The sequence below is a fragment of the Dromiciops gliroides genome, chromosome 3, assembly GCF_019393635.1.
Source record: "Dromiciops gliroides isolate mDroGli1 chromosome 3, mDroGli1.pri, whole genome shotgun sequence".
Classification (NCBI taxonomy): Eukaryota; Metazoa; Chordata; class Mammalia; order Microbiotheria; family Microbiotheriidae; genus Dromiciops; species Dromiciops gliroides.
Window position 1 is genome coordinate 448,467,448 of NC_057863.1, and position 14,534 is coordinate 448,481,981.

Sequence of the window (14,534 nt, forward strand, 5' to 3'; positions counted from 1 at the left end):
TGTCTTTTTGTGTGTTTTGCTGCTACATGGCTTGTTTTATTGCTGTTTGGGAGTAGATTTTTCAGGAGCTCTGTGCATTTAATATCTTTCCTCTGCCACCTTGGCTCCACCCCCTCAGTTTCCTCTTCTCTAGGTAATATATCCTGTTTGTACAGAGTTCTTTGCACATTATTTTCCCTTTTAGACTATGAGCTCATCTAGATAGCAGGGACTAGATTTTTTATTGTTGTTTGCTTGTTTGTTTGTTCCTTTTATCCTCAGAACTTAGTACAGTGCTCAGGTGCATAGCATACACTTTATAAAGACTAGTTGACTATGACATACCTTCATCATAGGGTTTTGTGAGGGTCAAATAAGATAACATTTGTAAAGGGCTTTGCAAACATTAAAGTACTTATGTAATTGCTGGCTACTATTATTTAAGAAGGCATGAGTTTTAAATCCCTTTATATAGCATCAGGCATACCCAACCAGGTAGGGTCTTAATAAAAGTTTTATAATGCTGGCTACTCATTTGAACAACTAATAGTATCTGTAATACAACTTAAAAACTAAAAAGCCTTATTCACTTATAAAAATTTCCCTTTAAAAAATTAAGATAAACATTTCTAACCTTTTAGAAGGAAAGTAAGGCATACATTGTCATTAAAAAAGAAGAAGAAATTTAAAATAGCTCCCAAAGTCAAAAGAATATTGTGGCCTCTTAATTTTTTGTTTGTTTGTTTGTTTTGCGGGGCAATGAGGGTTAAGTGACTTGCCCAGGGTCACACAGCTAGTAAGTGTCGAGTATCTGAGGCAAGATTTGAACTCAGGTCCTCCTGAATCCAGGTCCGGTGCTTTATCCACTGTGCCACCTAGCTGCCTCCCCACCTCTTAATTTTTTTTAAGCCAAAAAAAATAATTTTTTTTTAAAACTACAGCAAGCAAGCTTACAAACTTAGAAGTGGTAGCCTGATTCAGAACTAAAAGATTTTGAGGGATCATCAAATGTGTGATGTCAAAACTAAAGGAATAAACAAAATTTATTTAAAAAAAAAGAATGCAGTGATACGGGGATTGAGATCCCTTTTAACAGGGATAAATGAAGATTTGAGCAAGATTTGATACCCTTTACAAAGAAAGAGAAACAAATTTCCATTGTGACAGCTTACCAAACAGTGCTATGTATTGGCAGGGCCACTATTCCTCAATCAATGCCCTGTCTATGAAAAACTACATACATTTAAGAATAAATTTTCAGAAAAATTCCAGGGGTATTCCCTTGTCAAATTAAATATGTTGATGCTTCACTTGAATTTTTCTTTGTTTTAATGTTTATTCATTTACAATTAATAGGACCAATACTAATTTCAAAATGGTCCTTCAGTTTCACATTAGATAAATGGCCAAAGGAAATGAAAAGGCAGTTCTCAAAGGGAGAACTGTAAGTCATCAATAACCATATGCAAAATGTTATAAATCAACAATAATTAGAAAAATGCAAATTCAAGCAATTTGAGATTCCATCTCACACCTATCAGACTTTCAAAGAAGACAAAAGAGAGAAATGACAAATGTTGGAGGGGCTGTAGAAAACAAGTACTTTAGTGCACTGTTGGTTAAGCTCTTAATTGGTCCTGCCATTTTGGAAAATAATTTGAAATCAATTACATACTCTCTGGCTGAGTTATACCACTACTAGGCTTATACTCCAAATAAATATCAAAGGAAGTGAAAAAGTATTTACAGCTACAAAAATATAGTAGCTCTTTTTATGGTAACTGAAACTCAGAAAACCAAGAGCTGTCTTATTTGGATATGGCTAATTTGTTCAGTTTTGTCTAACTCTATGTGACCCCAAGGATTTTTTCCATGGGATTTTCTTGGCAAATATACTGGACTGGTTTGCTATTTTCTCCTCCACTGTTTCCCCATTTTATTAATAAGGCACTGAAGCAAATAGAGGTTAAGTGCCTTGCCCAGGGTCACAGGGCTAGCAAGAGTCTGAGGCCAGATTTGAACTCAGATCTTCTGGCCTCCCAGGGCAGTATTCTATCCACTGTACCACCCAGCCATAGTACTGAGTATTGTTGTTCAGTTTCTCAGTTACTGTACCACCTCACTCCCTATACTTAATGTACGGGTATATTATTGTTCCTTAAGAAATGATGAAATTTATAATTTCAGAAGAAAGTGGAAAGATCTCTACAAACTGAGGCAGAGTTAAGTGAATAGAATGATGAAAAATAATATAACAAAAACATGAAGCAAAACAACTTCAAAAGAGTCTGGTCAACACAATGAGAAACCATGAGACCAAAAAAATGAAGTTGAAATATGCCACTATCTCCTGACTGAGTAGCAATTAACTTAAAATGAAGATATATACATAAATGTGCATACATATAGATGTAGATATACTTATATATGCACACTTATATACACATATATACATACATGCATGCATGCATACATGCATACATACTAAGAGAGAGAGCCAGGCTATGTAGGATTTCACATGTTGTTTTACTAGATGATGTATTCATATATTGAAGATTGTATTCCCTCCTCCCTTTAGTTTAATCAATTAGTAAAAACAAAACAAAACAAAAGAACAACTTGAACAAGTTACTTTTCTTCTCTGATCCCTGGCTGTACAATGGAGTGGTAGCATTAGTTTATTCAAACAATAAGCACCTATTAAGAGGCTACTCTGTGCCAGACCCTGTGCTAAGCACCAGTAACATAAAGACAAAATGCAACAACTCTTCCTCTCAAGAAGTCTACAGGTTAGAAAATAAAACAGCATCTATACATATGAGTATATGCCAAACAGACACAAAGTAATTGAGATCATTTCCATTGAGGAGGAAGTACTACTAACCATGGTTGGGGGGAGAGATTCAGGAATTCTCTGCTGATGGTGATGGTACATTACCTGAGATTAGAATGTAGCTGACACTTGGGCTGATATATATAAATATAAATATAACCTTATATATCCATATATATGTATGTGTATGTATATATGCAGTAAGTATGTGCATATATGTATATGTGTATATACATAGGTATATGTGTGTACGCATATGTACATATAAAAACACTTTAGAGTGCGAGGATAAGTTAATAGCCAGATTTGAATCTTCGACAACACCTAGCACAATGCTCTGCTAATTGTGTTTGCTCAATTGAAGTAGACTCTTCTTTTTACAGCTAAATAGGATTTAGTAATATAGGAAGCCATACAGTTTGTACTAATTTTCAATGTAACCATGAATTGCACTAAGGTAAATTTTTGGTTTTTTAAACAATTATCACCTGGAGAAAAATAGCATTTCTTTTTCCAATTGGTCAGCAAGGAGGTCACACTCAAATCTCCACATGCTATATTTGGCAAAAACTAATCTAGTCCTTGCTCCTGTCTCCAGGCAGGAGTGAGCTGCCTGCCCTTTTCTGAAAGGAAAAGTCAACCCTGATTCATTATTTAATAAATCTAGTTTTTCCTCCTTAAAGATGTAAATTGGCTAAGAAGTAAAAAGGTAGGTGGAACAGAGTTGACATGCAATATTCAGCAGTAAATGAATATAGTAACTTTGTGTTTGACAAATATAAAGACTAAAGTTTGGGGGTATAAGAATTCATTATTTGATTTTTAAAAAAAAATTGGGAAAACTAGAAAGCAGTCTGGCAGAAATTGTGCACAGACCAATATCTTACACCATTTACCAAAGTAAGGTCATTGATAGATGACTTAGATATAAAAAGAGAGATTACAAAAAAGTTTGAAGAACATGGAATATATCAAACTATCAGACTTGTGGATGGGCAAACAGTTTATGAATAAACAAGTGACAGAGAGCAGTATGAGGTGTAAAATGGGTTATTTTGATTATACTAATTTTTTTTAAATTTTGTACAAATAAACAAATGTAGTCAAGATCAGAAGAAAAAGAGAAAATTTAGAGGAAATTTTATAGACAGTTTCTCAGATAAAGGTCTCGTATCTCAAATATATAAAGAACTTTGTCAAATCTATAATAATATGAGTCATTCCCCAATTAATAAATGGGAAAATGATATGAATAGGGAATTTTCAGATGAAAAAATTGAGAGAAACAAATATATTGTGTCCTCCTCAGTGTCACAAAAAGAACAAGAAGATAAGAATTTTGACCCAGTGAATTCCATATAATTAAGAATTGCCCCCAAAGGAAAGAACTTCCCAAACTGACTCAAACCTATCTTTCCATGTCCCCTAATTGACCCTAAACCCTTATTTCACTTCTTTGGTGAGCATTCATGAACATCATACATATTATCCAACACACCCCTGGGTGGAGATTTAACATTATAATGAGACATGTGTAGTATGACATGGGAGGGGGAACATATCAAGGAGGTAGTATGACGTAGAAATGTTGTGAAGAGTGTGTACTTGGAGTATACAGACAATGGAGAAATGGGGGAGGTAAATCTGCTTAGGGCACAGGATAAAAACTTGCTGTGCCAAGCTTAAAGTACAGAACTTCTTTGAAAGTGTGTGCCCTTTCTTGCAAGATCATAATAAATGGCTTTCCTGCTTCACACCAGAATAAAATCTTTGTCTTGACTTTTGGCCAAGACCATTTCTCACAAAATTGAAATAATTTATAGTTATGTGAAAAAATGCTCTAGATCATTATTGTTTAGAGAAATGAAGCTTAAAATTATTTTACACCTATAAGATTACCTAAAATGATTGAAAGGCAAAGAGACAAATGTTGGAAGGGACATGGAAAAATTGGAAAACTAATTCACTGTTGGTAGAACTGTGAACTGCTCCAACCATTTTGGAGAGCAATATGGAATTATGCCCAAAGAGTTATTAAACTGCCCATGACCTTTCACCTAGCAATAACAATACTAGGATTATTTCCAAAGATGATTAGGGTAAAAGGAAAAGAACCTATATGTTCTAAAATATTTATAGTAGCTCTTTTTGCAATAGCAAAAGAAGTGGAAATTGCAGGGATGTCCATCAATTAGAGAATAACTAAACAAGTAGTGCTATATGATCATGATAGAATACTACTAAGCCATAAAATAATTATGGACTTGCTGATTTTAGTGGGGGGCGGACGGACATGGATAGACTTGTGTGAAATAATGAAGAGTGAAATTAGCAGAACCAAGAAACTGTCGTATACACTAACAGTAATATTGTTTCAAGAACAATTTTGAGAGATTTTCATTTTGACTATTATAAATACTCAAATTAATTACAAAGTATGAAGGAAGATGCTATCTGCATATAGAGAATTGATAAATAGAATATGTACAGAATTATTTTACATGTGTTTGTGTGTCTTTAAGTGGAATGGTAGCCATCTCTAGGAGGGGGAGGAGAAACAAACAGAAAAAAGAAAGCTAAGTGATAACTTTATATTTTAGAAGAATAGCAAATTGATTGTACATAATAGATGTGCAGTTTCTTGTGCAAGCATCTCTTTTTATTCTACTATGTTATGGAAATGCTTCCTTTATTTCATAAATTCAAAATAAATTAAATATAATTTTAAAAAGAGAAAAAAATAAAGATAGAAATTGGCATACATTTCTGAGAGATTTCATACACATCCAGGAAGTAGTAGCGTAAAGGAGAAAAGAGAATAGGACTTGCAGTCTGAGAGCTCAGTCCAAGCTCCAATCTGCTATTACTACTTACTTTGTGAGACAAGTCCAGGATATTTAACTATTTGGTTTTCTCCTCTGTAACACTGGAAGAGAAAATTGTTACCAAATCTGACATTCTAAGTTCTTTTAAAAAATATATTTTTAATATAAAAAGTGGCCTTTCACTTGTGCTTTCTTTTGTTAGTTAGGAGGTAGTTACTATGGCTCCTAAAACCTTATCATGAATTTGCCTAGTTTTAAAGATAAGAATACTTAAATTTGTAAGGCCAGTGACCCAGACTATCCCCATTGTAAACAACTTCAATACACTAACAAAAATGTAATCCTGTTAAGTCATATGTTGTCTTCTCCTAATATATATATAAAAGCTGTGTGCCATCTTTTTTCCATCTGATCATACTATCAGCCACCAAGGCATTAACATAGTATTGGCATAGTATTATTTAGTTTTTTTACATTATAGCTACTCTCCTTCTCATGTTACTGAAGACTCCTCCTCTCTTACTTGGCTCTAATATGAGAAATATCAGTCCCTTGTTGGGGGCAGAGGGAACTTCCACTTCTATACCACTAGTCACATTCTGTAACACATGCTGCTATGTAAGTGGCATCTCCTGTAATTTGTTCTATGCCAAGGATGTTGTACTAGATCCATTTATCTTCTTATTGAAGCTGTCAGAGACTGCTCTATGGAACTGGCTTTTTGAAGACTTCCTTTTGTCACTTCCTGCAATAGCCAAATAAAATAAAATGAACTAGAGGGAATAGCTCTTCTCACCCTTCTCCATACCATTCTTTCCTAGGTAAGGAGAGAAGATATTGAATGCAAAGGCAGGAAGATAAGGACAATGGAGGGGAAAGCACTCAGGGCTAAAAAGGAAGAGCTAAAGAATATAAACTGGCATTCTAATTGAATAGACTCTTAGTGAGGAAGAAAAGGAAGGAACAATGAGGGAGCCAAAGTAATCAAGAGAACTATTGTTCACAGAATGTTGAAAGAGTCAGTAGATTTTTTTTTTAACTGTAACCTTCAGAGATGAACCAAATACTTTTCAGAATGGTTAGTGAAAATTGAGGATTGATTGAAGAAACATCCATCTAAATCTACCAATATAATAATTTATGTACATGTGGAAGAAGGAAATAAAAGTTATTGAGCAATTATATGTGTATACAATTCAATTCTTAGATGACTTTGCATCGATTGTCACATTTTTCCATGTTGGTATAATACTGCCAAAAAAAAAAAAAGTATCCACATGGGACCCACAGAAAGTCAAGAGGTGTTTCTCATGAGATTCTCTTTTCTGGCTTCTTTTTGAAATAAACCTTTCACTGAATCTTGGCTTTTTATAGATCAAGTTCCCTGTCAAATGAACCTGTGGTTAAAATACAAAAGTAAAGGAGACATGCTCTCCGTAGTCTTTCTCTTTCTCTCAGGCTTTATCCCTCTGTCTCTTCTCTTCTGCCAAGTTACAAGATTTCTTCAAGGTACATTTTTGTCAACCAAAGTCCCTTGGCTCCTTTTGTCCCTCTTTATAGGGAGTTGAGCCTTGACTACGCAAATTATTTGGCTCCCAAGTGCAAATGGTTGCTGAACTACAATATTTTATATAGCTTTTTCTCAGCAGAATATAATGTAGTAACAGCATATAAATCATAATACAAAGCAGTGATATACCATAGGTGGATTCTTTAAATTCTTAACTTCTCAGGAATTTGAACCTAACTTTCTAGTATTCCCAAATTTAAGTTTTAAAATTCATTTTCCAGACCTTCTGTGAGCAAAGGTTTGGCCTTAACAGTTGTTCAGAATCTAGGAAAACAAGAAGACTAGGACAAGTGGTATAAATTCCTCACATTTTTATGATGGATTTGTTTATTACTTCTCTATGCATGGTTCTTACATAGTGCTATTCACCTTTTAAGTGCTTCACTAATATGGTGTAATAGCCAATTAATTTTCACAAGACCCCAGGGTACGGAGTGTTATTGCCTACTTTTTCAGATGCTGAAACTGATTCAAAGAGGTTAAATACTTAACTTCAGGACTGAAGGAGGAAATGTAAGACAGTTTAAGATCAAAAGACTTACACTACCCAATTGTACTGAAACCATATCCATTTTGAATTTTTTTCTTTCCTTTTTCCCTGAATCCAGAACTCAATTCAATCTCCTTGGTTCAGGCTTTCTGAAGCTGCGATGAAAAAAGGGCCAAATCTTCTATTTATCTAAGTATATAGACAAAATCTAGTAGAATATCTTGCACATAGTAGATATAGCAAGTCTTCTGGTCTCCTTCCCACAACTAGACACAACTCCTCCCAGAATGGTGTCCAGAAAGGGAAGCTGATTACTATCAAGAGATGGTTGGGTTGCCCCTTTTGTGTTCATAATCACTTACCAATCAGTAACTTCTGAGTCATCAGTTCTTCCAGCTCTGTTTCCAACTAGATTTTATTTAAATTAAATTTTATTTTTTAATTTTTTAAAAAAATCTATTTTGTCCCTTTGCTTCTCCCTACTCCAATAGGAAAAGAAAAGGAAAAAGAAGATCCCTTGTAACAAGTATGCATAGTAAAGGAAAACAAAATTTCTTCATTGACTCTATTCAAAAAGGTATGCCTCATTCCCTATCTTGAATCTATCACCTCTTTGTTAGAAAGTGAATAATAGCATGTTTTGTTTTCCATCTCAGAGCATCAGCTCTGCAGTCATGTGTTGAGAGAAAATAGTCCCCCTTAGTTTCCACAGAGTTCCTAGGATGTAAACCAGGAAGGAAAACTCCTGCTTGAAGAACTGGTGATGAAGCCAGTCCATTCCCATTATATAGGTACTATTGAAAGTGTGTTCTATTGAAAGAATGTATTCAATAAATTTTTGAATGTCTACTAAGCACACTATATGAGATGCCTTAAGGTATACAAAAATATGTATATAGTTTTTGCCCTCAAGAAACCTACATGAGCATAGCATCAGGAATGTTGAATAAAGAAAACCAAATTTAATTCTGATGCCAATTGGACCTCTCACTGGAAAAGGAAAAATCACTCCACAAAGTCCAGTTGTCACACTGCTCAAGGGAATTTTTCTGCTTTTTTTCCCCCCATGAATGAGTTTCCCTTATGAGAAAGAATTATGAAGTTTTCAAAAAGAACCACTACAATTCACAATAACATGGATAAAAAGAATTAGCATAATTATAATCAACACTGTAGAAGCACTTTCCTACACATTCTTTTTCTAAACTAAGCAAGAGGGATAAAACTGGTTGGAGAAGGTGCTAGGTAATTTAATCCTGAATGTGTCCCTAATTTTTTTGGTGGACTGGGATAAGTACTTCAATTTCCATGTAAATTGCTTTCTTTATTTACAAAATGGGAAAAGCAGAATAGGTTATTTGTAAAAATTTTGTCAAATGTAGAAGAGGAAATATTTAACAAGGTGGTGTTATTTCAGTTGTGTCCAACTCTTTGTGACCTCGTTTTGGGGTTTTCTTGGCAGAGATACTGGCCTAGCTTGCCATTTCCTACTTCATTTCATTTTACAGATGAAGAAACTGAGACAAACAGGATTAAGTGACTTGCCCAGGGTCATACAGCTAGTAAGTGTCTGAGGTCAAATTAGAATTTAGGGCTTCATGACTCTGCACTCTATCCACTCTGCCACTTAGTTTACCAGGGAGGAACAGGTCAATTATAGGACATACATAGGTAGTACAATTTTTCTTATAAAAGTCTTCATCTAAATTTCCTTTCTTCTTCTAATTCCAGAATATTATAGAAATAAAGGTCTCCCAAGGTCATTTATTCCAATTTGTGTCAAAGTAGAATAACCTATTACTGTTACTCCCATAGTCATCTAGTCTCTACAAAACTTTCAGTGATAGGAAGCTCACTGCCTAACAAAGTAGCTCAATCTACTTTTGGATAAGATTAATTTTTAGGAAGGTAAATTTTTATCCTCACATTCTGCAAAAATCTGCCTTTCTGGAAATCTTGCCAACTGGTCCTATCTGAGACCAATCACCTAGCACTTGTTAACCTATTACTTTGTGATAGGCACTGTGATAAATTCTGGGGATACAAAGAAAGATCCAAAAGTGTTTTTAAGTACCAGCTCTCAAAGAGCTAATGGGCCAGACAACATGCAAACAACCATGTACAAACAAGATAAATAAAGGAGAAAATGGTGAGAATATCAGAGGGAAGGCACTAAGATTAAGATGTATGAAAAGGACTTCTTGCAGAAGGTGGAACTTTATTTTGTATGAAAAGTGCCAGTGAATTGAGGAGGGGGAGAGTTTCAGTCATGGGGGACAACAGAGGAAATGATCAGAATTGGGATATGGTATAATATGGAATATGATAATACTCAGGGAACATCAAGGAGGCAGGCCAGTGTCAATGAATCATAGATTATGTAGAGGGCAGTAAAATGCAAAAGACAATTAAAAGGGTAGGAAGAGTGCCAGGTTATAAAGGGCTTCAAAAGTCAAATAGATATGGGTGGTAATTGGGCACCATTGGAATATATTTAATGGGGTGGGGTTTCATAAATTCAAACATGAATTTTAAGAAGAGTAATTTGACATTTCAGTGGAGGATGGAACAGAGTGGAGAGAGACTTGAGGCAGGGAGATCAACCAGTAGGCTATTGCAATGATCCAAGAATGGTTGAATTGTCAGGAGATAAGGGGGCATATATGAGAGATGTTATGAAGGTAGAAATGATAGAACTTGACAAATGACTGGATATAGAGGTTGGAAGAGAATGAGAATTGAGGGTAACACCTCGTTAGTAAACCTGAGTGATTAGGATGATGGTAATAGTCTTGACAACAATAGGGAAGTTAAGGAGAGGAGGATTTGGAAGTGGAAAATGTGCTCAGTTTTGGACATATTGAGTTGAAGATAACTATAGGACATCTAATTCAAGATGTCTAATAAGTAGTTCTAGATTTGAAATTGGAGGTCAGGAGAATTAAGACATTAAGTGACTTGCTCAGAGAAACAGAGAAAGTAAGTGTCAGAGGCAGGACCTGATCATTCCAGGTCTTTATCCCCCATGGCCTGCCACTTCAAATTTTATATATGTGTGTGTGTGTGTGTGTGTGTGTGTGTGTGTGTGTGTGTGTGTGTGTGAGTGTATAAATGGGGGACACTCTACATAAATAGTTGCAATTATCTCCAACGACTAGAGATGTCTGCCTATTATTACCATAACCAAAATATAACTCCTTCATTTTCATTGGATGATTGATATCAGCAAAATTGGAAGAGGCCTCTAAGGCAAACATCAGGAGGTTAATGGAAGCTTTTACTGAAAGAAAAAAACCCACACAACTCCTATACCACCCCCACTCTGAGGAGTACTCAACAGGCATCTATTTATTTCCTTCATAGAAAGACCACCCACTAGACTTTGAGAGACAAGGAAGGCCCACATTTGCAAAACAATTATCTCATAACAATATATTGGTTACCCCCTGTGGCTTGATGAATGGACTGATAGTATAAACAAACTAGTTTTTATACATTCCTCAGAATAGATAAGGTAATATATTTGTTAGTGTACTTAACAGGAAAAAATAACTTTCATTTCCTGTGGATATTGCTTATTGATGCTTTTTTTTTGACCAGTTATATGATCAAACCACCTTTAAATGTTAAATTAAAATCTTTCCCCTTAGTTTAGGGCTTTAGGAAATTCATTGCTAGAAGAACATTTATTTTATATAATACATTCAAGCAGTTTGAACAGACTTTGTTTCTTCCTTCTCAGAAATGATCCCATCCCTTGCAACAACTTAGTGACTAATTCTTTTCCTCTTAGGATGCCAACTCTTACAGATGATCAAGATTCTCCCAGAATCTCCTTATTTATCTATATCTAGGAACTGGGAGTATTTTCCTTCTGACAAGCAAGGGAAAAGAGCCATGGGCAGAAGGCTGAGAAAGATGTTTGAGAGGGTAGAGAATGTCAAAAGGGAAAGTATGAGAGAGGGGAGAAAAAACCTTCATAGAATTGTAGATTCAAAGCTGAAAAGAACCTTTGATTTCATCTAATCCATTCCATTCATTTGACAGATAAGGAAACAAAAGCAGAGTATTGAAGACTTGAGTGAGGATGTATGAGAAGATATTACTGCTACCTACTATCCCCAAAACTTCCCCCCCACACACACTCAAGAATTCTCTTCTTTTTTCAATCACCAAGGACTTCTTAATCATGTACTATGTGCCAGGCACTGTGCTACGCAAACATAAAATAGTCCCTGACCTAAAGGAGCTTACATTCAAGTAAGAGAGACAGCATACATATATAATTTGTTATTGTTGTTTGTCCTTCATTTTTTAAAGAAGACTAATGCCATCCACAGGGTAATGTCTTGAATTGTGCATGAATTGGATTTAGTGAGGCAGAGTTGCACAAAGTCATCAGTCTCTAAAAGTAAACCGATGATGGTCCAGGAAGCAATGAATGGCTTTGGCATCTTCAATGTCTAAGTGCTCTACAACAACTGATTCACCTTCATGGCCATTGGAACAAATTGTTCTCATCCACCCATTCCACCCAGGGAAGGCTTCATATGCTTGGGGTAGACACCCCTGTAACTCACAAAAAGTTTGAGGCACATTTGGTTACCCTCAACCCTCCTTACTCTGTGTGCTGGTTTACCAGGGCATGTACATTGAGCATGCTACAGTGTCTTAGAGCCACAGGAGAGAGTTCAGTGCCAGGTAGACAACAAAGATAGATAAGTAGTCTTCAAAGGGCTTAACAGCCCTCATGCCAAAGGTAATGTTCCCCCTTGAACACCTCATATAATCCACCATATGTAAGCACATATATAATAAAACACATGAGGTGGGGTCAGAGTGGGGTAGGGGTGGGGGGCGGTAACAACTCCTAAAACCAGGAAAAAAAATCTAATCCTGATGTTGAAACGTGAAGGAAAGTAGGAATTCTAGTTTCAAGATTTTCTCCCCCCTTTTTATTCCTTTCCCCTCATTCTCCATTTTTCTCATCAGTATATTTCTTTTATGTAAAATCCAGTTGTTTGTTTTAAAGCAACTTGCCCAGGTCTCACAATCTTACAGCACATAGCTGGTTCAGCCAGTTCTTCCTGAATTCTTCAAACTTCCTCTACTTATCCTCCCAATGAGATGGTCTAAGACCCAGATTACCTGACAGATCTATCAAAGATCTGTTAGATTCCTCCCGTTTTCCTTTGTTTTACATAAAAGATATCAAGTAAGCTTTATTTAGGGAATTATGGTAGATGTTAATTTCTGTAACTTTGCTGCCCTCTGCTGTTGTATGCTACTGAATCAGCTCCATTCTCGAGAGGAAAAGGTAAAATAAGCTGACCAAGAATAATTCATAATTTAGCTGTATGGACTCTGAAGTGCAAAGCATGAGAATGGCATGGAGGTGGGGGAAGCATGGCAGGTCATAGAATGCAAGTTATAAAAATAATAGTCTTTCTTTTCCTAACCTGCAAATATGATGAAAGAAGAAATGCTTTAAGATGTGTAGAATAAATGCTTACAAATTAAATAGAAATGTAATTAGTGACAATGAGTTTTTAATTATTTCAGGAAAAAAAATGAAATTGACTTCCTCACTACAATTCACGACTGTATTTCTATTTGTATTTGCAGGTGGGGTGGGAATGTTAAGAAAAAAAAAATCACCTCTTGTGAGAAAAATAATTTGCAAGGCCCTGGTTGAAAATTGCCTTTACATTTACATCCTTTAGGAAAGAGATTTGCACAAGAAGAGCTACAAGCCTAAATTGATTACCAACTTCTGTAGCCAAATATTCTCCCATAGAAATTGCCTACATAGGTAAGTGAAGCCCCTTCTCTTTGTAGTGAGGAAGTATACTTTTGATGCTCTCTGATAAATCAAACCTGAAAGTTAAGGCTCTCTGCTTAGGAGAATAGATAAGTAAGATTTCTTTTCCTCAGGGCTATTCAGCAGAATAGGATAGAGGCTGTGTTGCCACTTTCTATTTTACACACAAAGCAAAGAGAGGTACAAGTGTCTCTTTAAAAGCTTGTTCCTAGATGACTGTAGGCATGTAGAATTATCTGATCTGAAACGGCAAGAGTCAAATTACAGGTCTTTGATTAGATTGGACTATATGAAGCTAAGGGATATTTCTATACAATCCTAGCTAGTAAGAAGAGAGAGAGAGAGAGAGAGAGAGAGAGAGAGAGAGAGAGAGAGAGAGAGAGAGAGAATTCTTTTGAAAAATCATAGAGCCTGAGGCTGGTGCTTTGTGTGAGCAAAGGAGTTCTAAGCTGCAGTTGGACAGAAGCCAATAAGATGTCCACATTAATTCTTGTGTCAATATGGTAAAACCCCGGGAGTAGGAAGAGGGAGCACTAGGCTGTCTAAGAAGGTGAGAACTGAGCCAGGTTAGAAATTGAGCAGGTCAAAGTTTCCTGGATAGGTAGGTGGGATGGCTGGTGAGAAGCTGCTGAACTTTCAGCCTGGGAGAGAAAGGGGGATAAAGACTCGAACAACCAAACAAAAAACCAAAGAGGAAAGAAGAAGGGAGAGGAAAGGAGAGAAGAAGAAATGAGAGGAGAGGGAAAGAGGGGGAAGGGAATGAAAGAAAAAGAGAGAAGAGGAGAAGAAAGGAGAGGAGAAGGATACTTAAGGGGATTAGAGGGGAGGGGATAAAAGGGGAGGGGAAAAGAGAGGAAAAAAAAACATAGACATCAAAAGTCAATCCTGATTGAACAGAAATTGTTTACTGTGTTTTCTGTTTACCATCTAAACATAAGTAGAAATAGCAACAAAGGTTACTGTGTTTTTCAGCTTCCCCTGGTGGGCCTCAATACTATACCCAAACATCTCAGAAC